A 26,370-nucleotide genomic window follows, 5' to 3' on the forward strand; every position below is an offset into this window, starting at 1 on the left:
TCTTAATATAGAAGTACTTGATGACAACAATCACTATTAATGGTAATCAAGCACACTGTGACTGTGAGTGTAAAAGTTGTCCGAAAAGAAAAATAACATCTTGTACAAAGCCTATGTGGTATAAAAACCTGTGGTTGTCATGAAAAAGCCATGCGGCTTCCTATTCGGGAAATATATCGGACAATACACTTCTTGTGTACATAAAATTGTTAATATATATTGCCTGCCGTTTCAAAACAGCCAAAATCTCATATAATACAATTCAAGCCAAAGTCATGTCCCCCCCCCCCACCCCCCTCTGTTCCACTCACGGATTGCGCGAGGGGAAAACGACTGTCTGAACGGCTCAGTACGCGCTCCTATTTCCCTTAGCTTTGAATCGTGATCATTGGGCGATTTGAAAGTTGGTGGTAATAATATATGCTCTACAACCTCGGTGAAGATCAGATTTCGGAATTTAGTGAGCAGCCCCTTCTGGTTAGCGCGCCGTCTATCTGCAAGTGTGTCCCACTTCAAACTTTCTATGAGATTTGTAACGCTCTCGAGATGGCTAAATGTACCAGTCACGAATCTTCTTTGGACCTTCTTAATCTCTTGAATCAGACCCGACTGTTAAGGGTCCCATACAAACGAACAATATTCCAAGACTGGACGACTAACTTCCTTTTGTTGAAGGACTGCATTGATTCAGGACTGTACCAATTACCGCAATCTAGAGTTCGCCTTATCCGTTACTTGTGTAATCTGATCATTCCATTTGAGATTATTTCGAATATTGACACCCACATACATGACGAACGTTACCGCTTCCAAAGACTGGGCATTTATTTTGTACTCGTAAATTAATGGGGATTTTCGCATTGTTTTACGCAGTAGGTTACACTTACAAATATTGAGAGATAACTGCCAGTCATTACACGACGCATTTATTTTCTGCAAATCCTTATTGATTTGTTCACAACTTTCGTGTGATACTACTTTCCTGTAGAGTACAGCATCATCGGCATCCAGGGCCGGCGTGCCTACACGAGACCAGGAAGCAGCGCATTAGCGCTCTCGGTGACAATGGTGGTTATGCTGTGTATCAATTAAGGTACGTAATTCAATCCATCGCATCACCAAAACTTACGCTACATAATGTTACTCTATAAAATCTGTTTCCAGCCTTTCTTATGTAATTTAATGTACGTCAGACATGAAAATCCTCTATGAGGAAAAACGGATCATAAGGAGTAAAAATTAATGAAATTTAGCGATTAAGAGGACAGCAAATTATTTGAACCAAACGTGACAGCAAATCCATTGAAGAATTTCAGGTCTAAAATAATGATGTAACAACTGCTTTTGTCATTCGGCTACTATCAGACTGTAGTGTCTCTTTCTTAGGAGTAACAACACTGTCTGAAATCTTATGAAACTGAGAAGTACTCAAGTGTTATACGATGGAACTTGGAGAAGTGCTATCCAAATTTGCAAATGTTTAAATAGCTATTGTATTGCGTCTACTCAAGGTGACGTAATGTATGGACAACTGAACAAGGCAACGGGAATTAAATGTTACTACATTCGAACAGGCTACAGTAACAGACCCATAAAATAGCAAATTCTCGCGTCATAAGAGACCAACCTGCCAAAAAATTATAAATATTTATTGGTATATGCGTCTCGTTAGCAATCTATCTTTCCTGATGGCCTACAACCAAGTTATTCTGTTTGATATGTAGAGTCACGGAAAGGGAGAGAAGTTCGTTGGCTACGCAAACTTCCGGCTATTTAATCGGTCTAAAAAGATTTTCCCCTAAATGTAAGTTTCCGTAATTGGCCTTTTTAGTACGTTACCCGGTGGAAGACTATCTCAGTGGTCTGTGAGCTATATTCTCACATATTTTTCGCAAAAGCGTGCTCAGGTCAAAAAAAAAGAGTTCTTACATCGTTGCCGGTGTAACAGTTAACAGAGCTGTTGCCTAGTTCAATAAAATGAACGTTCCTTTAGAGAGACATAGGAAATGTTACTTTTAGTCAAAGGGTGACTACATTCACACCCTACGCAAGTATTTCTGTCCTGCCTACTTAGCTATTAGGCAAGCTACAGAGGAAAAACATGGCCGAAATAAAAGCTGACGCCTGCCCGTCAGCAACTGCGACGGTCTGCAGGTGTGCTCAGCTATCGCCTTTTCTGAATTTGGAAGTCTGCGCTGGCGACAGCGAAGCTCATCGGCGCGGCACCACCCTCTTCCGACGTCATCCATCAGCGTCATTCTCTCTGACCCGAGCATGGGTGGGAACATAAATGGCTTTTACAACTTTAACGTGTCCAATAACTGCTCTACTTGTAGGCGATTCTGTAATTCCTGTAATTCCCAAGTAATAATTTTTCTTCTTTAGTACCAGCAGCATAATATATGTGTAATTACTGCATGACTATTAAATGCACCAAATAGCTGCTTCTAACCAGTGAACGTTATTTATTTACCACAGACTGTTTCGACCTTATCGCCGTTTTCAAGTACATGCAATTACAATTTTGGAGATAACAGGTACGGATGTCAATGTCATTTATATTAAAGTAGCTGTATTGTACTCGCGTCTAGATTGATGTGACGACCATATTACGTGGATGGCCGAAGTGGCCGTGCGGTTAAAGGCGCTGCAGTCTGGAACCGCAAGACCGCTACGGTCGCAGGTTCGAATCCTGCCTCGCGCATGGATGTTTGTGATGTCCTTAGGTTAGTTAGGTTTAACTAGTTCTAAGTTCTAGGGGACTAATGACCTCAGCAGTTGAGTCCCATAGTGCTCAGAGCCATTTGAACAGTTTTTGAACCATATTACGTCGTTAGTATACTGTTTTATAACTGTCACTGCTTTAATACGACGTGACAGCTGTTTGACAGTTCCATTCTTACGACACTAAATGTTTACAAAAATTGTGCAGATGAACCGAGACATTGTTTTATTTTCTAAAATTGGTTACGATTGCCTCTGGCTGTTGCATATGTTACTTCCGATTTACCCATAATCGTGTCCTAGCAGTTCAACAAAGTTTTTTAGTTAGTACTTGTGTCAAAATTCTGTATGTTCTTTAGCTATTTCTTGTGGTTATTTTCTCGTGTACTTATAGATTTCTAATTCTTCAAGAATGTTCGTTGCAAAACCTTTTGGTATTATGTACAGAATCTGTAGTGCATTTTCGATCGTATCAGCAGAGTTATTTTGATTTTTCAAGTGTAGAAAGAATCTCGACATTATATTCGCTCTATCTAAAAGAAAGAAATTGCAAAAGAAACTGCAAAAAGGTGGGAATTTAAGGAGATGACACCTGGATAAACTGGCTAATCCAGAGGTTGTACAGAGTTTCATGGACAGCATAAGGGAACAATTGAAAGGAATGGGGGAAAGAAATACAGTAGAAGACAAATGGGTAGCTCTGAGGGATGAAGTAGTGAAGGCAGCAGAGGATCAAGTAGGTAAAATGACGAGGGCTGGTAGAAATCCTTGGGTAACAGAAGAAATATTGAATTTAATTGATGAAAGGAGAAAATATAAAAATGCAGTAAATGAAGCAGGCAAAAAGGACGTCTCAAAAATGAAATCGACAGGAAGTGCAAAATGGCTAAGCAGGCATGGCCAGAGGACAGATGTAAGGATGTAGAGGCTTATCACACTAGGGGTAAGATAGATACAGTCTATAGAAAAATTAAACAGACCTTTGGAGAAAAGAGAGCCACTTGTATGAATATCAAGAGCTCAGATGGAAACCCAGATCTAAGAAAAGAGGGGAATGCAGAAAGGTGGAAGGAGTATATAGAGGGTCTATACAAGGACGATGTACTTGAGGACAATATTATGGAAATGGGAGAGGATGTAGATGAAGATGAAATGGGAGATACGATACTGCGTGAAGAGTTTGACAGAGCACTGAAAGACCTGAGTCGAAACAAGACCCTGGGAGTAGACAACATTCCGTTAGAACTACTGTCGGCCTTGTGAGAGCCAGTCCCGACAAAACTCTACCATCTGGTGAGCAAAATGTATGAGACAGGCGAAATACCCTCAGACTTCAAGAAGAATATAATAATTCCAATCCCAAAGAATGCAGGTGTTGACAGATGTGAAAATTACCGAACTATCAGTTTAATAAGTCACAGCTGCAAAATACTAACACGAATTATCTACAGAAGAATGGAAAAACTAGTAGAAGACGACCTCGGGGAAGATCAGTTTGGATTCCATAGAAATGTCGGAACACGTGAGGCAATACTGACCTTACGACTTATCTTAGAAGAAAGATTAAGGAAAGACAAACCTACGTTTCAAGCATTTGTAGACCTATCGAAAGCTATTGACAATGTTGACTGGAATACTCTCTTTCAAATTCTAAAGGTGGCAGGGGTAAAATACAGGGAGCGAAAGGCTATTTACAATTTGTACAGGAACCAGATGACAGTTATAAGAGTTGAGGGGCATGAAAGGGAAGCATTGGTTGGGAAGGGAGTGAGACAGGGTTGTAGCCTCTCCCCGATTTTATTCAATCTGTATATTGAGCAAGCAGTAAAGGAAACTAAAAAAAAATTCGGAGTAGGTATTAAAATCCGTGGAGAAGAGATAAAAACTTTGAGGTTCGCCGATGACATTGTAATTCTGTCAATGACAGCAAAGGACTTGGAAGAGCAGTTGAACGGAATGGATAGTGTCTTGAAAGGAGGATTTAAGATGAACATCAACAAAAGCAAAACGAGGATAATGAAATGTAGTCGAATTAAGTTGGGTGATGCTGAGGGTATTGAATTAGGAAATGAGACACTTGAAGTAGGAGGTTTGCTATTTGGGGAGCAAAATAACTGATGATGGTCGAAGTAGAGAGGATATAAAACGTAGACTGGCAATGGGAAGGAAAGCGTTTCTGAAGAAGAGAAATTTGTTAACATCGAGTATTGATTTAAGTGTCAGGAAGTCGTATCTGAAAGTATTTGTATGGAGTTTAGCCATGTATGGAAGTGAAACATGGACGATAAATAGTTTAGACAAGAAGAGAATAGAAGCTTTAGAAATGTTGTGCTACTGAAGAATGCTAAAGATTAGATGGGTAGACCACATAACTAATGAGGTGGTGTTAAATAGGATTGGGGAGAAGAGAAGTTTGTGACACAGTTTGACTAGAAGAAGGGATCGGTTGGTAGGACATGTTCTGAGGCATCAAGGGATCACCAATTTAGTATTGGAGGGCAGCGTGGAGGTAAAAAACCGTAGAGGGAGATCAAGAGATGAATACACCAAGCAGATTCAGAAGGATGTAGGTTGCAGTAGGTACTGGGAGATGAAGAAGCTTGCACAGGATAGAGTAGCATGGAGAGCTGCATCAAACCATTCTCAGGACTGAAGACCACAACAACAACAACATGTGGTTCTGTTTATGAGCACAATGTCTCCTTTGGATACATGCAGACTTTGGTACATCGGTTCTGCAAAATATACAAAATGAACTTGTATATGCAATGGACATGAGTTACAGGGTAATTGATTTCTCAAATCTACATACGTGACAGCAAGTAAACTAGTGGCATCATCAAGTACAAGAGATACATAGCAAATTAGAGCACAAGACTGGGCATAAATGAAACATGGCAACAGTATAAAGAGTGACTAACCTTGCAATAAATGTAATAATAATACATCAGTCAATAGCCTAAATGTCAGTATCAATACTATCTTGCCTAGAGTGTAAATGATGGCAACGTGGAGTAGCATAGCATCCAAAAAATGGCACATCTCATGGTATCAGTTAAGACAAAATAGCATCGGAAATATATTAACATAAGATATATAGCGTCTATACATAAAAAGTGTTGTGTCTTCTTCTTACAGTCTAGACACAATGAGGTAGCTAGGTGCACGCTAAACTAACGCAGACGGGCTTGAAGTTCTGGAACATGAGACTTATTAATGAATAAGAAGAAAAGTACGTAGATGTTACTTAACTTTTATTCTCTTGTTGGAATACATCTCTTGAATAGTAGTAAGCTATAAGCACTGATACAATTGGCGCCTTGCTAGGTAGTAGCTATGGACTAAGCTGAAGGCTATTCGATCTGTCTCTCGGCAATTGAGAGGAAAGCTTCGTACATCTGGTCGCAAGCTATGTCGTCCGTACAACTGGGCGAGGTCTAGTCCGTGTCTTGTGACCTGCCATGTGGTGGCGCTAGGATTGCGATTACACAGTGGCGACATGCGGGTCCGACATGTACTACAGGACCGCGGCCGATTTAAGTTACCACCTAGCAAGTGTGGTGTCTAGCGGTGACACCACAAAAAGGACACAAATTCTCATTATACGAAAAAACTGTTTGAGTTACAGTCGGCAGCGGTCAGACTAACCAAGGTATGTGATCCGCTGGGCACATGTAGAAATAAATGGTGTCTCTTTCAGTTGTTTTCATGCACATGCGTATGAAAACAGAAAAAGGTGCAAGGCGTAAACTTACGGTAAGACAACCGACCAGCAAGATTCTCCCTACCTGGCACGTTGACATCTAATAAAATACTGAATAATCTACGAAACGTGAAAAACAAGGTATCAATAGAATTTTTATAAGCATGGGAAATACATCGGGTAAAAAAATCTGTGTTGTGTCAATTTGTTATTTACATTCACATGTAAATGAGAATTAGCATATATGAAAGCTGGAAATGTAAATACATACATCTGAAAAATATTTGGCAATTAGCAAAGTTCCTGAAAAATAGCAAAAGAATTTATTGGCTGAAAAGTATTAAAAAATTATCTATTAATAGTAGAAGCGTAATGTCTTCAGAATGCAAGAGTCGAACTGAAGAAATAATTTATGTCGTCAAGATTGGTGCATATCTGTAGCGTAAATAAAGCTGCTGGTTACGTAGAAATTTCGTAGAATAAATGCTGTAAAATTTTCTTTTCAAATTCTTGATAGTGAAATAAGCGTGCGTCAAATTTCGTTCATAACCGCAGCCTTATTCTTGCCGCAAATACTTACCCTATTCGTATTTCACTAATTTCTTATTATTGCTATAGGATGCAAATTGAAATTCAGTACATATTCAGGTGTTGCATAGCTACCAAAGCCGTAAAAAAAGTAGACATATTCAGTGTATCGGAGTCAACGTCGTGTGTAACGTCGCAGTCCGGGAAAACTAAATCGTATGGAAAGTAATTTATGTAATGGCAGAATCTGCTATGTTGTATTTACGTTACGCAATATAGTCTAATTGATCCAGCTCTGTATTTGGCTTGGCATAATATTTTTTTATATTAATGTAGATGTGATTAGTTTTCGAAACCGATTGTTTTCAAATAAATCTGCTTGACAGTTTGGTGCCGGCGGTAGTCAGCTCTGGTTATTTTATTGTTGGCTGATTTGGTGCTGTTGACTTTGGGACTAATTTCGTAGAATCCGTGCTCTGCTGATAAATCAGATGGGCATTGCGAGTAAAAGGAAGTAGCTTTGACGTCAGTGTGCTTGATATATGCGTAGCAGAGTTTTGCTTTGCTCGCCATAGCGCTACATTGCTTTGAAGTAAGCAGTAGCGTGCCGCTGTGAGGTCCGACGATATTGTTGACCGCGCCGCCGCTGCTTTCAAGAATGGCATGGCACTTACTTGTTGCAGGTATCACACTTTCTACGTCCGTGGACACTGTGCTTCGAACAGGCTGACCTTGAATAATTTGTAACATTGGAGAACTGTCAGTGTTATCAGAGTTGCTTTCAGTTTGTATAGAATAACTGTGCGGGGTCGGTATATGGAAATCTGTGTGTTTGCTTGTGTTAAATAAATGGTGAATTGAATAAAAAATATTTTCTTCCCCTTGAAAGTCTGTCGCGAAAATAATTTGGCGCTGTTTTTATCATTATCATGACTGGCAGCCTCGTTAGATAGAAGTGGTTGGTCTTAGTTAATAAAATCCTGTTCACATAAAATAACATCGGCATATACAGGGTGGTCCATTAATCGTGAACGGGCCAAATATCTCTCGAAATAAGCGTCAAACGAAAAAACTACAAAGACGAAACTTGTATAGCCTGAAGGGGGAAACAGGATGGCGCTGTGGTTGGCCCGCTAGATGGCGCTGCCATAGGTCAAACGGATATCAACTGCGTTTCTTTTTTAAATAGGAAAACGCATTTTTATTACTTAGTCGTGTAGTACGTAAATAAATATGAATGTTTTAGTTTGACCACTTTTTTCGCCTTGTGATAGGTAGCGCTGTAATACTAACAAACGGATAAGTAAGTGGTTACACGTAACATTCCGCCAGTGAGGACGGTATTTGCTTCGGGATACATTACCCGTGTTAAAATGGACCGTTTACCTATTGCAGGAAAGGTCGATATCGTGTTGATGTATAGCTGTTTTGATCAAAATGCCCAACGGGCGTGTGCTATGTATGCTGCTCAGTATCTTGGACGACATCATCCAAGTGTCCGGACCGTTCACCGGATAGTTACGTTATTTAAGGAAACAGGAAGTGCTCAGCCACACGTGAAACGTCAACCACGACCTGCAACAAATGATGATGCCTAAGTAGGTGTTTTAGCTGCTGTCGCGGCTAATCCGCACATCAGTAGCAGACAAATTGTGCGAGAATCAGGAATCTCAAAAACGTCTGTGTTGAGAATTCTACATCAACATCGATTGCATCCGTACCATATTTATATGCACCAGAAATTGCATGGCGACGACTCTGAACGTCGTGTACAGTTATGCCACTGGGCACAAGAGAAATTACGGGACGATAACAGATTTTTTGCATGCGTTCTATTTAGCGACGAAGCGTCATTCACGAACAGCGGTAACGTAATCCAGCGTAATATGCACTACAGGGCAACGGAATATCCACGACGGCTGCAACAAGTGGAACATCAGCGATATTGGCGGGTTAATGTACGGTGCGGCATTATGGAAGGAAGGATAATTGGCCCTCATTTTATCGATGGCAATCTAAATGGTGCAATGTATGCTGATTTCCTACGTAATGTTCTGTCGATGTTACTACAAGAAGTTTCACAGCATGACAGAATGGCGATGTACCTCCAATATGATGGATGTCCGGGACATAGCTCGCGTGCTGTTGAAACGGTATTGAATAGCATATTTCATGACAGGTGGATTTGTCGTCGAAGCACCATACCATGTCCCACACGTTCACCGGATCTGACGTCGCTGGATTTCTTTCTGTGGGGAACGTTGAAGGACATTTGCTGTCGGGATCCACCGACAACGCCTGACAACCTCCGTGAGCGCATTGTCAATGCATGTGCGAACATTACGGAAGGCGAACTGCTCGCTGTTGAGAGGAATATCGTTACACGTATTGCCAAATGCATTGCGTTGACGGACATCATTTTGAACATTTACTGCATTAATGTGGTATTTACAGGTAATCACGCTGTATCAGCATGCATTCTCAGAAATGATAAGTTCACAAATTTACATGTACCACATTGGAACAATCGAAAAAAAAATGTTCAAGCGTACCTACGTTCTGTATTTTAATTTAAAAACCTACCTGTTACCAACGGTTCGTCTAAAATTGTGAGCTTTATGTTTGTGACTGTTACAGCGCTATCAGAAAGCGAAAAAAGTGGTCCAACTAAAACATTCATATTTCTTTACGTACTAGACGAATATGTAATAAGAATGGGGTTCCTATTTAAAAAAAAAACGCTGTTGACATCCGTTTGGGCCCTTGTCAGCGCCATTTAGCGGGCCAACCACAGCGCCATCTGGTTTCCTCCTTCAAGGTACACAAGTTTCGTGCTTTGTATTTTTTCGTTTGACGCTTATTTCGAGATATATTTGGCCCGGTCATGATCAATGGACCACCCTGTATACCGATCTTCTGAATATGCTTCCTACGGCATTGCTTTCATGGCTTAGGCTTTTCTGTCCTGGTGCTGAAAGTGTTACTCTGAGCGGTTTCACAAATTTTATCTGCGTATCAAAAAAGTTGCTTGACGGTGTAAAATCAACTGTACAGAAGATAATTGTTTTTTTATGAAAGCTGCTATCAATTGTAGTTCTCTAACGTAATCAGTTCGTCAGAATTATAAATGGGCTGTTGAAAATGGATTCGAACTGTAGTGACCGTCTTTCTTACAGGCTGTGACATCACATTGGGCTGGCTTATCGTGAGAATAAAACTGTTTGCTCAAGTAACATCTGTAACAATGCTGAAATTCTGAATGTGACTTCGACGAAGTCGTCGTGTTTTATTTTCTGTGGTAATGGACATCGTCTTCTTGTTGCTGTTTATTTTGCGTTCTGACTGTAGGTTGTCATGATTATACGTATTTGGTTTGAAAGAGATAAACGCAATGGTGATATATTGCGTGGTTTCACGGGAATTCCTAGGAACAGTAGATCGAACAGGAGTGTTGTTAGAAAAATTTGGCTTCTCAGGATGGGCTTCTAAGTATGTTACTGGCTGTGAGTTGTATACATAGCTTGCTCTTGCGCGGTATTAGTTGCAGAGTTCAAAGATTCATTGTAAGGGAAACCACCTTGTTCTTCAAAAAATTTTGCGATATGACGCAATAACAGTCTAATATTTCTTAAATGCGTCACAGAAGGAAACAAACTTTCTGTATTGAAATATGAATGCGGTATCTTTTATTTGATTGCTCGCATTATTAATCTGGGTTAAATAAGTTATTTCTTGACGATTGATTTTGCTGTATGATCTGGTCTGCAAATCGATCCGTGGGGAATAGTATTTATCAGCATAAAGGTTGACTGAAGCAGAAGTGTTCGCACACGATGAAGCGCAAAGCTGTGTTGTGAACGGAAGGTTTTCATGATATACGGCGGCGTCTTGTGTAGCATTTTTCGGTTGACAGAAAACTTCTTTACTATTAGTGTCATCATGATTAATATGGGTCTTGATAACTACACTATTAACTATTTCAGACTGCGCGGGTGGCTCAACACAGCGGTCTCGCAATGGGTTCTTTCAAGTTTTCCGAGATTATCAAACTTCTGTCACTGATGGTAGCGTCGGAGGAACCACTAACAATTTCATGCCGCTTAATAGAGGTCTGAGTGTAAATTTTAAGACGTGCATCTAATCGAATGATCTATTCTTTGAGTAACTGATTCGATTTCATCTGTAAGCTACATTGATGTATTAAAGCATTAATGTCATCTCTCAAAGGTTTGGTACTGTCTGCTCATGGCCTGCCTATAACTTCAGTTTTACTGCAAAGACGTTTTTCACTGGCCTTAATATCTGTATCTACCTCTTTAAAACGGTTATTAGTCGTCTCTGTGTATGATTTCAGCTCGTGACGTATGGTGGAAAATTGTTCAGCATTTTTATTAAATCGTTCATTGAACTCAGTAGTGGTGTCAACTTGTTTTTCTCGTATGATGGAAAATTGTTCATCATTTTCGGTTCACTGAATATTTGGATGAGATTTTGAAACATCAATCCTTATTGCTTTGAATTGATGGGACGGGTGTCATCCGCGTTGTGCTTTGAGTTGCGGAGACATCATCTACAACCACGGAAGTCTCTTTTTTTTTGCATTGTCTGCATAATTACCGTTTATAGAATCTGACGGATTTTTAATAACATATTCAGTACTTTGCACTGCTGTGTTCTCTGCTATACTGTTGGCATTCTGATTGGGAAGTTCATTGACCTGATTCGGTGAACAATTGTGTTCAGACATCTGGGTGTTAGCAACATATACCTCGGTGTATATGAAAGCAGTGTACTGGGGAACATTTTTATAAGACCGCAGAACTGCATCTGGTCTGAGATAGCAGTGTTGGAGTAAGATACACAGTTGTAGGTAGCTGTCTGTGAACGGAAGACGATGGAGTGGGCAGTTTTTGTGGTGTGCCGTGTGAAGTCACCAAGTGTTAGAGTAATTTAGGGATGTGAGTATTGCTCAGCTTGGAAGCGGAAGTCTTTATGCAAGCAAGGTAAAGATGTTAAATTATTATGATTTTTGTTTTTGCCAGAGCGTTAGTATAGATGAGTTGACTGATAATTTGTAATTGTTGAGTAACCCCAGAATGTACGTAATTTGTTTTGATAAAAAGGGTAGTTGGGTATTTCACTTTTGTAATAATTCTAAGATTTGTTAACAGAGCTTTAAGTAATTTGATAATTTGCATTTATAGTGGTTTAATGAGGTTAGATAATACTTCCTGTTTAAATCCCGTTGTTTGTGAATCAGTTATGAGTAATGTAGCATCAATTATCAGATGTTTTGGAAAAGCCAAACTTAATTTGCAATATAATTTTGCTAAAAAAGAACTCAGTGTTAGTAATTCACCACAATCAATACCACCCTCCCTGTCCAGGTCATATGTTTCTCAAATGAGTTCGATTTTCTTAAATGACTTCGCTTATCAGAGAAAACAATATCATGTGCATTTCAAAGTATTACAGTCAGCATTATATATTGGTGAGTCTGTAGCTAGAATATTTTTTCATGAGAGACCAGAAGGTATCACATTCCAAAGTTGCTGCATTAAAGGTAAGACAATTTAATTTATTTGTTATGTGCACAGGGACCCAAGTTATCAGTTTTAAACAGGGCCAGACGATTCCGTGCCTAAGGGGCTGAATGTCTTTTTGCAGTGACTGTATTTCTTTATTTCTATTGGGAGTTGCATTGCCAAATCAGTGTGTATAAAGTTTTTGCTAACAGTAACGCAGAGTAAGTACACCACTTGCTGTTACAACACGTTACACAATAATTCATGTTTTGTATCCATTCTACAGTTCAGACATTCATTCAACTAATCGTAAAGTTTATTATATCATTTTTTAAAGAACGTTACAACATGTATTTGTATTTCTTGTATTATGTCGGTGATTATGAGTCGTCTGTCATCCGTTCTGCCTGAGTTGGTGGATCTTGAATTAATGTCAGAACTTATCACTAACTTTTTTTGCCTTCGGTTTACATTAATGTGGTCTTCGTAAGATTCTATTTGATGACTATATTGTGCATAAATGGATGCAGTCACCGATGTAACGGTCCCATTGCTTATCTCTATGGTAACTAAATGCTGATTACACAACCTTGTTACCTTAATTACGTTATAAGTTCTGTTTAATATTGCTATTGCTGCCTTACAGTCATTGCAGCCTGTCATTGTGGTAGCATGTTTTGGTAGACATATTAGTTGCCCATTTATATTATAAGGTTCTTGTAAGCACATGGTGTGTAGGCACACATGTGCTATTTTCGGGATTTCCGCACCAATTGTTGTACCACTTTTTATATTATGTTGTAAGATATGCATCTTTTCTCTATGTGTTCTGGGTGTTTTACATGTACAAAGTATTTACTGTGTGTCTGTCAATAACTGAAACATTTTCGTCCTAGTGCGCTTAAATAATTCTGTCCTATGAAGGCAGACCTGTAGAATGAAGCCGCGCAACGGATCTGCTGATGTTGGAATATTCTCTGTCCTCGGACAGACAACATTACAGTTACTGGAAAACAGAGAAAATAGCCCTTTGGATGGCACAATGTAAGTAGCATCTACTTTAAAGAATGTTAAATTCTAAGTTATCATAATTAGGTGTAGCTGGCTTCTTCTTGGTGCTGGTTTCTGTTGCGATTTCTACGGTGTTACTGGATGGATTGTGACTTGGTGCAGTCTTCTGACTTGGAAACATTTTAAGATATCTTTTGGATGTCAGACAGTTACACTTCATTTTGTCGCACGGTTCTTCAATGATTTTTGCCTTCACAAGTTTCTCACTGATGTCGGTGCTTCTTGCTGCTCTGTTATGTGACACCCAGTAAGTCCTTCAGCTGCATTGCTATATTCTGTGGTTGCTGGTGCTTTTGAGGGTAGGATCCCACAAGCCAGTATTTAAAACACGAATGTGGGCTATCCAGGCTTTGCAACTCTTCTCTGTCAACTTGTTTTCGAAAGGGTGCTCCCCGAAATCGTTAACGACCCCATAACATCTCGTCATTAAGCTCAAAGCAGTTATATTCTGTGGCCTCACGCACCACCCGTAGCCAAGCTGTGATGTTGGTGAGATGAAGAGCATCATCGAAATTTGGTGTGATAAACGTGGCGTGATTAGATCGCTGAGTAATATGAAACTGTTGCCAAGAGCGTCATACTCGGCTGTTTTTTCTTTTTCGAAACGCACGAAAGAGTGTTGGGAAGGCACTCAGCCCTGTACTCCAACTCGATGAATACTGGTATTACCATGATCCAGTTGGTGTAGGGTGTAGAGGAGGGGACTGCATTTTCATGCCGGCCACAGTGGCCGAGCGATTTTAGGCGCTGCAGTCTGGAACCGTGTGACCGCTACGGTCGCAGGTTCGAATCCTGCCTCGGGCATGGATGTTTGTGATGTCCTTAGGTTAGTTAGGTTGAAGTAGTTCTAAGTTCTAGGGGACTGATGACCTCAGAAGTTAAGTCCCATAGTGTTCAGAGCCATTTGAACCATTTTTGCATTTTCATCCCTCCTCCGTAAGATACCCTGGCTATAAACGCATGAATTAGTTGCCAGAATCTAGATGAGAGAAATTAATATTGTTTCCCGTGGTCTCTTCTGCCTAGATATAGAAATTACACAGAAAATGCAGTGCTTCAAGGTGCTTACGATATATATAGCATCCGCAAGAATCATAATTGCCAAGGCATCACATTTCCCATGAAACTCCAGAACCTAACACAATACGAAAGGCAGAATCCAAACTGTTCTGTTTAAGTTAACAACGTGGTTTTTGATGACAGGAAGGCAGAAGGAGTAGGTGTCAATGAGCACACTGTGCAAATTAAGAAGTGAGGTAAAAAGTAGCTGGACCATCCTTTTTTAAAAAAATTACTCGATCAGCGCACCAAACATGTAAATTTCTTGCGATTTTCCAAGGATGATAAGCAGCACTACTTCCGAATCAAAAGCCTGTCCGACTTATTTTCCTCGCAAATCAATACAAAAATGTGTAAGTTATTTTTGCCGCAGACGCATCAACTCTATTACCAAGAAAGAATGCCCTGAAAGGCACCTGTCTGATTTCTTGAACCAGGAATCGGTACATATGGAAATGCCTATCGAGCACTATAGTTCATGAAACTTAAGACTGCCTATCTCCAGGAGCGATTCTCCTTAGTCGTATACGCAGACTTTTAATGCCTCCTAGCTCCCGTCGCACAATGTGATGACCATGCCACACCAATTTCGAATCATACCTCTGGGATAATCCTGCGAGATGGTTGCTCTCTGAGCTCACTAGTGACGTTCCTCACACTGTTAGAAAGTTTCCAAGAGAATCACGCCAGGAATAAAGTTTCATTTCTGGATTTGCTACGTATCGTGCGTGCACCTCTTCAGGAATATGCTGAGATCACGCGTCGGGAGGATATGCAGATTGTCAGAGCAGCATACGCCGATGGTGTAAAGTTTCACCTTGTAATGAAGAACGGCATCTTTACTTACGAATACTTGGAGTCGGAGGAGAGACTCCATGCCCAACATAGCTATAACGGACGCAGACTGTAGAGTTTATGGGTTCAGGTCAAAGATGACGACATACCGCACAAATGCAGGTGCCACCCAGAGGTGGGGAAAGGGTGTGCATCGCGTAGCTTTATACACTACCTTGTTGGTGATGCTTCACATATGGGGCGCCAAGTAGTCTTTGTATCGAGAACCCATAATTAACATACTGCAACTACAGGTGAAAGTCTCGCTGTCGCTTCATGACAATAAATGGCTCTTCAGTGGGAACTGGACTGGGATTCCCCCGTACTCACTCAGTTCTGGGTTGAGTGTGCAGCTGATAAATTTATTGTGGATGCGTGGGTTGTAAAGTTGATGAAAAGTTTGTCGTGACTGTGTTTGTGTGAATATGTGTTTGTATGTGCATGTAAATATTGTACATATACATGTGTATGTGTACGTGTGTGATTTTTGTTTACACTGTTGTTCCTAATTCTGTTTCACATATACTATCAAGAGAAAAATGGTCAGAAGGAAACTATTAAAATTTAAATATTGTGTACAGAGACTTTAAATAAATTGCATTATGAAATAATTGTTAATGAACCACAAGTTCTTTTCAACAATATTGTTCCTTCCTATTTCCCAACTGACGGGAAATTATTGTTTATAACAAATCAGATTCTCTTCCTATGGTGTACAGCACTAGAATGCAGCAACCCAGTCAAGTGCGTTACAAAAGAGGTGGCAGGGGATCTTGAATCTCACTCATCTAGAGGGTGATCTTCATTCTCCCAGCCAGAGACCAAGTGGCCGCTTCCAGGAAGTTCTTATCAGTAGACTGAACCACTTTGAGAGAATACAGTCTACCATTTAAGGTGGGGAGGGGGTGATCTTGGATGTTATCATGCGTATGTAAAGACATATGTCTCATTTGATGCAACTGAAACAAACTTTTCCACTTTGAAATTAGTTTATGACTAAATCTCTTTGTGACTGAAGTAGTTTGTAAGACAGCAGGGAGGCAGCAAACATTTTGAATGTGCTGTTAATATTGCTGGAAGGAAACGTTCGATCTGGAGTATACTAGCTATAGTTCACCCATATGTAACCTGATACTCCCTCTCAATCTGCACCAGAAGTCCATTCAGGTGTATTGGCACGCCTTGGAGGAAACGGAAAGTGCGTGATCTTGAATATACCTAGTATAATTGCCTCATGTGCAATCTGACGCAGAGGGTCCTGAACGGCGGGTTAAATCGGTTGCAACCGGTTCTGCATTACTACTGGCACTACACCAATTCCGTATACGTAACGATGACCATCCTACCGTAATATACCAATATGTCAATTCAATTATAAACGTAGAGGCATATAGAATACAGTAGATCTGTGGTGTAACATAAGGCAAAATTCACTAGTTTCTGCCTTTGACTGATTCCAGCGACTAATCGCGGATCTCTTAGTCACACAGTAACCAATCTTTTCGTTTATTTGCGCCCGTTACACCATATTTACGCGAATAAGTTTCCAATCTTTGCACTACATGCAGCTCATGTATAAGTCACTCAGCATTTTGAGACAAGTTTCTCATTACACCAGCTCTCTACACCAACTCTATGCTGAATGGGAACAACACCACACGGTTCCAAACGCTATAAATCACGTCCTATACGTGTACTGAACAGCAGCCGCCCTATCACACTACACTGAGTTACGTTAGATGATGATTCTACTTCTCACTACACCTCCTATAAAGAAGAACATTCGCATTAATTCGAAAATAATTCCTCCTCAATGATAAATTGTACAGGGACTGAACCTATCACACCATAAAATTTATTTTTTGCAACCTAAACTATTATCTATTCAAATTTCATTCCTACCGTCTATGGAGTTGTACTGAACTGGAGTTTGCTGTCGATTCTGCGTTATTCCACCTTCATAAATAACAACCTAATTACAGTATATACTCAAAACAGAGAATAATTTAGTGTGATGTATTCGTAAAGTATTTTGGTTCGTTCTGTAAGCTTAACCACTTTTACGAGATGTTGTAAATTCGACTTACGCTCACGAGACTGCATTGGGAGCCCTTATGCAGACCTTATGGTATTCATCTCTGGATGCAGTTCACATTGTTTGTCTCGAAACTTATAGAAAACATCCGATGGATTCCCATTCCACATGGGACTGTCCATTTAAAATTTGAATCCTGACAATACGAAAAAATATAATTTTAATTTTTTCAGTAAATTAACATTTATTTGCGTCGTAAGCAACGGATCCAACAAGAAATTGTCAAAAACTAAACAAACGATTGTTTTATGGAGGTTGTTTCGCTTTGGAACCACTTAGACCTGTAGTTATCAACCTCCCATCATTTTAAGTGGAAACTCGCTCAGAAACACTTCCATAGGACACACACAGCTTAAGACATAATTTGGTGCGATCTCTTCAGAGAAGTCATGCACAGCTGATAGTTTATACGATGTAAACCATCTTATTTGTGATTTTATCATCGCAGGCTCACGTTCATTGCCGTCATCAACATCGCCATGAACTACATTTCCTGTGAGTATTTAAGGACCTGGCAAAGGAGCTGAAGTTCCTCATATGCTTGCTGATGGATAAAATTCGCAGAAGCATCCTCAGGGTGACTTCCTCAGATGACTCTGAACCCAAATCACTCAGAATTTCTTGTTCTAAAGACGGACGGTTCGATCATGGATGAGGCCACGAAACGTCCATGAACACACAAATTACAGCCTCAATAATAAGCTAAAAACTGGCCTAAAATTTAGAAAATTTACATCCAATTACAAAATTAATAACGAAAGTGAATGCGAGTGCGGTAGTTTCCCGTCGAAGCCACTGGTAAAGGCAGTAGCACAAACTTAAATTGGGTTGCAGTAACTTCGGATGTTCTTACTTTCACTTTCAATGATTCTCTCGATACGATCACTACAAAAAACCCACCCATTGAGCAAATTATGTAACAAAAATTTGCACAGACAAATCTCCTGCAATCGCGTAGCTAACACTCCGCCCCGACTGTAGCCCTGAACGCTATAAGCGACTACTGCATCACACTACATTCGTAGAAGCTCCTCAGTGGACCGCATGGGGTATCTGTCTTGCAGTAGCATCGCAAAGAAATTAAGAGAGTTGTGGTCTGAGGCAGAAACCACTGGTGCTTAAAGGTTTAAACGAAAAGAGAACTGAGGCAGAGAGGGAGGACCCTAAACAGTGGCCAAGGCTTTTATACTTTTTTATTGCTTTGTTGAGTGTCTATACGCAAATTATAAAATTTCAGAGCCATTTTCGGGACAAACATTCATTCATACCGTAAAGCAGTAATGCTCCATAGTCTCTTTGTCGGAGTGCTCCATAAATTATTTGTGGTGGAAGGTACTCAGATTCAGCGGCTTATGGCTCCAAGAGCTCCAAAGGAGCTACACTATTATCGGGATCTTTTGTCACGGTGTGTGACATGGAAGGCAGCTCAGGGGACGTACAAAATATCCAACAGCTCACGCAGCGTTGAAGGTGGCTGGGCTATTTTGGAACTTGCGACACTTCTTAAGTGAGTCTCCAGCGGGGTTGTGCGTCGTGTCTGTGGAATCTTGGTGATAGTACATGAACAGCTGTTGGCCGACTTGTGGCGGATAGTATCGTTTATCAGTAAGAGCTCATTTTCTTAATGATATTTTACGATTCATGAACTACAGTGGGTTGTACCCAAGAAATATTTGAGTGTTTTATCGTATGAAACAAACACAAGAAGAAAAAGTTTAACTTATCTTAGATTGATCGGTTGTTATAGAAAAGTACCAAATCTTGTGCCTTATTCGGGCTTTGGTTTTTGCTTCTCTTGTCAGGTATGATTTAAGAAAATTGCCACTTTTCCAAGCAAATCCAGATTCTTCTTCAATGGTAACTGTATTATAACAGCGCTTCCTAACTAAAAATGCAATCCCAAACTAAGCTACAGTCTGGAACCGCGCGAACGCTACGGTCGCAGGTTCGAATCCTGCCTCGGGCATGGATGTGTGTGATGTCCTTAGGTTAGGTAGGTTTAAGTATTTCTACGTTCTAGGGGAGTGATGATCTCAGCAGTTAAGTCCCATAGTGCTCAGAGCCATATTTGAACCAAACTAAGATCTCAACGTCAGATAATCATCGGTGTAATAAAGAGAGCGCGCCACGTCTAATGATGCAACGATCATTCAGCATGTCGGTGTCGCAATTAACCTCCTGTCAACGGGACGACATGTCACACTGAGGTAAATGCATTTTGGGAGGGTTGTAACGAGCACACTACCTTGGAATCAGCAATAAATGGGTGCAGTTACCTCCCACACCTACAAAGCAGCTGTATGTTTCTCTAAAGCGACTAACAACATCAGATGTCTCCTTAAGCTAATTTGTTTAATACCAAACAGCGTTGAGAGCGATACCTCTTCACGAAATAATTCGAATGACACTGTGAATGACAGTTTTCAGCAACAGGCTGCATAATCGGATATTATCGTTATTAAGAGAAACCGGGTCAGTTTGTCAAGCCGTATGAGGAAGCGGCAGAAGATAATTTCATTTATGGCCTAGATACTGACATAGAGTAATTCAGCAACTAGATGATCTGTCCTTAGGCTGTCAAAACAGCTACTAACGGAATCATTTACCTCCCAAAGGGAGACTGGAAGCTACACTGAGGAGTTATTTCGTTGCAGTAAACAAATCCAGGGAACGATTCTTTCTAAGCAATACAATTTCATTAGAAAGAATCAATATTCAGAAACAACTTCAGTCTTCATTATTTGTGTAGTTTGGGGTATAGTAAACGTAACAATCGGAAAGGTGACATGAACACTACGTTCGTTTCCTGGACATAGCGCTGTTCGAAATATTACGTCCTCGCGTTGCTTTGACTTTTGAGCTATATTACCCTGATACTAACACCAATTAAATTCAATTTCGATTCACCGTGCAATTTTGAATTCTTCGCAAGAAGAGATCGAAGAGCGATATGTAGCGAAAAACATTACAGGCACTTCTCAGTTCTGAATGTCAAACTGTTAAGTCTATATTGTGAAACTTACCAAATTTCGTATCGATAAAAATTACAAATTTTCTTGGTGAGTAGATTGGAATTATTTTGAGTACGTAACAAGTGCGAAACTGATAAAATGGGTCACCAGGTGCCGACAGTTACTATATACGAAATAAATGAAATGTGACTAACATACAGACAATTTAGTTTCCCTTTTACATTTCCGCTTCATGACTATTTGACCCTCAACAACTTACATTTCGATGCTAATACTGCGGGTGATACGTTTTAAGTTATTTTATCCTTTTGGTTAATAGATTATTTATTGTGGATTTACCACATTAAGTTGCTGTAATTGATGAAATCGTCTTACGCCCATTTACAATGAAAGTGTCAAGATTCATAGCCACTCAACTTCAAGCAGAAATATTCATTTATACGACATGTTCTGATGTCTAAGACTTACAATACCCACCAGAATCAACGATGCAGTCGACGAGGTTCTGTAGTACAACAGTGGTAGTCGAATCTTCAGATTTTGCGCTTTAGAGTGTATGGTGTCTGCTCTACAGTGCACTACTAAGGAATCACTCTGCCTGCGAGACAAATGAAAAGTATGTGCGAGAGGTTACACCAAAATAATCGAGACCTTTCGCGCTACAATATGGGGCGTATTAATGTGATATAGTTTTCGAATTTCAAATGCGTTGTTACGCTGTTACAGCTTCTTCCAGAAGCGATGAAGTCGATGTTGTTGATAAATAGTTTACTACAGACGACATCAGACACAACAGGGACGGGACTGAAGCTGTAAATTTGTGTACTCTGGTTCTCTCACCTTCAAACTTTGGGTCCCCGCCCATCTGCATGCAGGACTTAACGCTGCTCAAACTTCATATTTGCCAGGAGGCTCACAGGAGCTCAACATATCCTATATTCCCGTGGAGTTCGAGTACACCTGTTCCCCGCTGCCAGTGAAGTTCATCACATGTACGGTTATTTGTTACAGCTGAAAGCTGGGTAATTCACTAGATAATTCGCCATATTTTTCTGCAGCCGTCAAAAATACAGAAAGCAGGCCTTCACGTTTAGAATTTGATGTTTCTTCAGCACGTGCGCCAAGTTTCGAACAATTTCGGTAGCTAGCAAATCTGTTGTGCGTCTACACAAAACACTCGTTACAAGTATCCTGCTGTAGTTGAATTCCTGGTTACAGAAAAACAAACAACAGTTAACATACGTAAACATTTGTGTACAGAGTATGGTATTGATGAATTTGATAGGAGTGCTGTGGGGCACTGTGTAAAGAGAATTAAAGCATCAGGAAGCGCAAAAACCGAGCGGTATGGTCGACCACGTTCGGGTCGTCCTGTCCTCGATGTGTCTCAGCCACTGTTCCCGACCTGGTGAACCGTTCTCATCCAGTTATTCGTGCAGAATTGTGCATCAAAGCTCCAGAGCTGGCGCTACAGTTGTAGGTGAGCATCGGAAATGCACGTCAAGTCACTGAGACTCTGGAATATTCAGTGGCGTTCTCAAGATGTGTTCTATAAAGCCTCACAACAGACCACAAGATCATGACGTGACAGCCACATACTGTTGCGTGATATTTTCATATATTTCTGGTCATTTGTAGGCTATCTTTGGAGGAGTACAAGAACTGCTAACCTGTGAAGAAATCTTCAAGCCATAATCCCACTGTCTGGCGTGACCGCTGGAGCTTAGTCTCAGAGGCTTCATAGAAGGGACTTAGTTCCCCAGGGCACTGCAGTTTGCGGAAGCTGCATGCGGTACCTACCACACCAATGCTGGCAGTATTGATAATCAAGGGGCTGTTGAAAGCAACGCTCTGCTACCACTAACATGGTGCCCAGGTGCTCAGAGCAAATTGTGTGGACGGATTGAGTCGGGTTTCGGGTAAACATCATTTACCATTTGTAAAACAAAAAATTAAGTGGACGGATTGAGTCGGGTTTCGGGTAAACATGATTTACTATTTGTAAAACAAAATATTACAAAAGGCAAGTGTTCAGTTCAAAATAAACAAACTGGTTATAATGTGCAAATTTCCAATTACACATTACGCCAACTTTATACCCAAAGGCCATTGCCGCTTAAGAAATTTAAAATAAAGTGACTCCAGAAGATTCCTTAACGATATGTAAACAACCCCACAGGGCCCCTAAATAAAACGTGAACAAGAAATAACAGAATTTAATCTAATTATGAATTTAGCACATTTAGGAAAAGAAACAACCTACAAGACCAACATGTGGCATAATCATTTTGATGAAGACGACAAACTGGCTTTCTTGAATCTAAGTCCACAATTCTAGTCTACAAACAGCATCTCGACTAATATGAAGCAAAGAACATGGTGGGTAACGAAGAAAATTACTTATAAATGCAGCCCTGTTATTACACTGCCTCTAAAGCTAAAAACGAGTTTAATAATAGCTCCGTCAGTGCCAGATACGAAACTTTAAGAACAAAAGTAACGAAGCGAGAGACGGCCAACCATGACTCTTCAAAAAATTAAACCTGGCCAGCGTCATATGATAACATTTAAAGAAATTTAACAACAACTGAAATGAAATTTTCACTCTGTGGCGGAATGTGCGCTGTTATGAAACTTCCTGGCAGATTTAAACGGTATGCCGGACCGATACTCGAACTCGGAAGTTTGGAAGGTAGGAGACGAGGTACTGGCGGAATTAAAGCTGTGAGGACGGGGCGTGAGTCGTGCTTGGGTAGCTGAGTTGGTAGAGCACTTGCCCTCGAAAGGCGAAGGTCAAAAATGAGACAGGATGACGTGTACTTCTTATAAAAAGGGAAAAATAACAAAAATACTGTAACTATTGCGGCAGAAGCCTCTAACAACGTTGCATAACATCATTCCCTGCGGCGTGAGGTGATGCAGGAGGCGACAGGGTCGGCGAGTTCGATGTCGTCAGACGATGCACACAGACAGAAGGTCAACAAGAGAACACTACAGTCAACAGGTTCAATGATCTCTGCGTGTATTACAACGCCTGTAAGACTAGAACAAACTTTGGGAGCGTCTAAGTTGCGGCATCACTAGCTCTTTTCACAATCTCCCGTAATCGATTGTTCAGTCAGGAAGGGCTCCGTTACAGTGGGGACCTCCACCAACACCAACAGTTTTCCGCACACAGTATTACCAATCATTTATACACTTCTAAATACTTTTCCCCTGTCAGATTAACCGCTGAGCATACGCTTTCTAGGTCCACATCTTAGTTACTGAAGCCCCTTGATTCTGCCCAGCACCGAAAGGCAGGATGCCAGGACAAGGAAGAAACCCAGACGCTACCAATATCGCCTTCTCCCGACTTATCCGGTAAAACGTGCTTAACCAGCTCCAAGCTCACTGGGATGACGGACAGCACTGGTGATCTCATAATCCAAAGGCCACAGCATCCAATGAATCAGACTCTCCAAAACACCAGATTCTCCATAATTTACTTCACACAAACTGAACCCCGGAATTAAAGGAAAACGCCTTAATCATACAAATGAATCACTTTTTGCCACTCAAAGAAAACCCAGAGCGAAGATCGCTGAATATGAATACGTGGTCTCTGTTCTTCGGGACATGAATGAAGTACGTCCCACCTCCTGCGGGAATGTCAGAGTAGCGAACATGGAGGAAACGGACAGGGATTGCAGACAGGGGACCCTCGGTGGGATTGTGGGTGGCTGTGAGGCGTGTCGAGACAGTTCGCGAAGTGGCGATAACACTGTGTCCCGAATGGCGCAGTGGTTGAGGAACCTGCCTGGTAAGCAGGAGATGCCGGGTTCGAATCCGGGTCCGGCACACATTTTCACTCGTCGCCGTTGATTCAGCGTAATGTCTCTATGAAGCTGACATCAGCAACCCCGTTTCTTCCACTCCTCCCCCCCCCCCACTAACATCAATTTATGTATTACTATTACAATGCGAATCGGAAATAACGTCGCAGAAACGCATTTCAATAGGCCTCGTAGCAAATCTCAATAGCCCACATTAACCGATTGCACCCTGCACAGCGTATCACCCCGAGGAGAGTCTGACTTGATGCCCCAAACTGCAGTGCCGCTGACAGCCACAACCGGGTCGATCGCGACGGCTCGGTCACACCGCCTGGTTGGAACGCGCTCTCTGTGGTGAACAACTGTTAGTTCCCTGGTGCGCATGGCGGAAGAGTTGAAAGAAGGAAACCGGCACGGTCCACGTGCTCATGCCGTTATTCGAGCAGACTGGCACATCAAACTAACCAGCTGCCGCTACAGCTATCGCCGTTTTTTGGAAATGTGAGTGCAATGATTGAGACTCTTGGATATTCAATGGTGCGGTCAAGATGGATTCCACGAATGCCAGGAAGAAAGCTGCAAATGATCTCGTTAGTAACGATCGGGTGCAGGTGTTCACCCCGTAGTCTAGCGTGACATGTGGACTTTTGTTCCAGAGACTTTAGAGAAGATAAATACACTATTGGCAATTAAAATTGCTACATCAAGAAGAAATGCAGATGATAAACGGGTATTCATTGGACAAATATACTAGAAGTGGCATGTGATTATATTTTCACGAAATTTGGGTGCATAGATCCTGAGAAATCAGTACCCAGAACAACCGACTCTGGCCGTAATAACGGCCTTGGTACGCCTGGGCATTGAGTCAACGAGAGCTTGGATGGCGTGTACAGGTACAGCTACCCATGCAGCTTCAACACGATACCACGGTTCATCAAGAGTAGTGACTGGTGTATTGTGACGAGCCAGTTGCTCGGCCACAATTGAACAGACGTTTCCAGTTGGTGAGAGATCTGGAAATGTGCTGGTCAGGGCAGCAGTCGAACATTTTCTGTATCCAGAAAGGCCCGTAGAGGACCTGCAACATGCGGTCGTGCATTATCCTGCTGAAATGTAAGGTTTTGCAGGGATCGAATGAAGGGTAGAGCCGCCGGCCGGAGTGGGCGAGCGGTTCTAGGCGCTACAGTCTGGAACCGCGTGACCGCTACGGTCGCAGATTCGAATCCTGCCTCGGGCATGGATGTGTGTGGTGTCTTGAGGTTAGTTAGGTTTAAGTGGTTCAAAGCTGCAGTTAAGTCCCATGGTGCTCACAGCCATTTGAGCCATTTTTGAAAGGGTAGAGCCACGAGTCGTAACACATTTCAAATGTAACGTCCACTGTTCAAAGTGCTGTCAATGCGAAGAAGAGGTGTCCGAGACGTGTAACCAATGGCACCCATACCATCACGCCGGGTGATAGGCCACTATGCCGATGACGAATACACGCTTCCAATGTGCGTTCACTGCAAACACCAATGCGGCCATCATGATGTTGTAAATAGAACCTGGATTCATCCGAAAAAATTACTTTTTGTCATTCGTGCACCCAGGTTCGTCGTTGGGTACACCATTGCATGCGCTCCTGTCGGTGATGCAGCGTCAAGGGTAACCGCAGCCATGGTCTCCGAGCTGATAGGCCATGCTGCTGCAAACGTCGTCGAACTGTTCGTGCAGATGGTTGTTGTCTTGCAAACGTCCCTATCTGTTGACTCAGGGATCGAGACGTGACAGCACCATCCATTACAGCTATGCGGATAAGATGCCTGTCATCTTTACTGCTAGTGATACAAGGCCGTTGGGATCCAGCACGGCGTTCCGTATTACCCTCCTGAACCCACCGATTGCATATTCTGCTAACAGTCATTGGATCTCGACCAACGCGAGCAGCAATGCCTCGATACGATAAACCGCAATCGCGATAGGCTACAATCCGACCTTTATCAAAGTCGAAAACGTGATAGTACGAATTTCTTCTCCTTACACGAGGCATCACAACAGCGTT

The sequence above is a fragment of the Schistocerca nitens genome, chromosome 8 (genome assembly GCF_023898315.1).
Source record: "Schistocerca nitens isolate TAMUIC-IGC-003100 chromosome 8, iqSchNite1.1, whole genome shotgun sequence".
Taxonomy (NCBI): domain Eukaryota; kingdom Metazoa; phylum Arthropoda; class Insecta; order Orthoptera; family Acrididae; genus Schistocerca; species Schistocerca nitens.